This window comes from Nanorana parkeri, unplaced genomic scaffold (assembly GCF_000935625.1).
Source record: "Nanorana parkeri isolate BGI_ZX_2015 unplaced genomic scaffold, ASM93562v1 scaffold38, whole genome shotgun sequence".
NCBI lineage: Eukaryota > Metazoa > Chordata > Amphibia > Anura > Dicroglossidae > Nanorana > Nanorana parkeri.
The window spans coordinates 2,911,152-2,912,575 of record NW_017306306.1 but is presented as its reverse complement, the minus strand read 5'-3'; positions in this window follow the sequence as shown (position 1 = coordinate 2,912,575).

Genomic DNA, 1,424 nt, shown 5'->3' with positions numbered 1-1,424 from the left:
GAGAGGCTTGTCCCCAGCGAGCCAATCGTGGGAGGGCGTAGCTAGGTTTGGCTGCACGAGATTGTTCAGTGACGAGTCCCGGGTGCTACACACCTTCGGCAGTGTCATGCGGAGGCGACGTGGGACGCGCGACGTCATTGCAGCGTGGGACATGTGCGTACGCCACGAAGTGACGCGATGAGCAATCGCTGGTTAGTAGCTTTTCCGGTCAGTGCTGCTCGTTTCCGGATCTCGTATTTACGTTACTCCTGTCTTTCTAGCTGCGGAGTGTCGACTCTGTAGCGCACTCTACTTTATAGTGTCAGTCTTCCTTGATGCTGTAATGAACACATTACATGTGGGTTGCCTTAAAGCGATTGTGGACAACTTTGGCTCTCCAGCGGTGCTTCAACTACAAATCCCAGCATGACTCTGCCTATGGCATTCATACCTGTAACTGTCAGTCCTGCAAAGCCTCATGGGACTTGTAGTTCCATCTGGAGGGCTGTAGTTGCTCACCTCTGCCTTAAAGAGGCCATGTCACCTCTGTGTGGCTAACCAGGCTTTATTGTTCAATTGTGCTCCCTCCCTGTCCTGGAAATTATGTTTTTAAAGTGGAACTACAGGCAAATATGATATGTCCTTTGCAAGGTTCCCATTGTATATACACATTAATATAATGAGCCTCAGATTATGTAAATAAATGATCTGATGATCCTGCCATCCCCTCCCGAGTATGACCCTGCTTGCTGTGCTGGGCCAACAACAGTGCTATTCATCCGCTAGTAAAATGGCTGACCCCCCTCCCTCAGCGCTGTCGATACCCAAAAACTGTGTTTTAGTGCACATGCATTGTACCCTGCTGAACTCTGACACTCCTCCCAGCAGTGACATAATAGGCCAAGAGTTTCAGACTAACCCGCCTCACAGCTTTTAATACGGAGGATTTGCGGTCATGTGAAAAACAACCTGAAAAACAGACTATAGGGTCTATTCACTAGGCAGCCGAGTGAATGACCGACCTGAAGTGAAGTGAGCCGAACACCGGCTATTCACTTCAGGCTGGTACGTCTGATTTCAGCCGTACATCGGCTAAAATCAGCCGTACATCGGCTTGCTTCACGTGGCTTCGGGTCGGCCGAACATGCTCAGCACGAAGTGCAGAAGGCGTTCGACTCAGCCGATCCAACATCTGTATCGGCTGAGCCGAACCTCCGGCAGGCTTCACACTGCTGTTCGGGCTATTCTGAAAGATCCCGAACAGCAGTGAGTGAATAGACGAATGCCCCTGAGCGGCATTCGGCTCGGCTGTTCTGCTCGGTCCCTCAGACGTGAGCTGCGTGTAGAGAGAAAGAGCCATTTGCTTGCTTGGGTGCATTGAAAATGTTGAGTGGTCATCCTTAAAGTGACATTAAAGGCAACCCCCCCCCCCCCCGTGTAGTTAA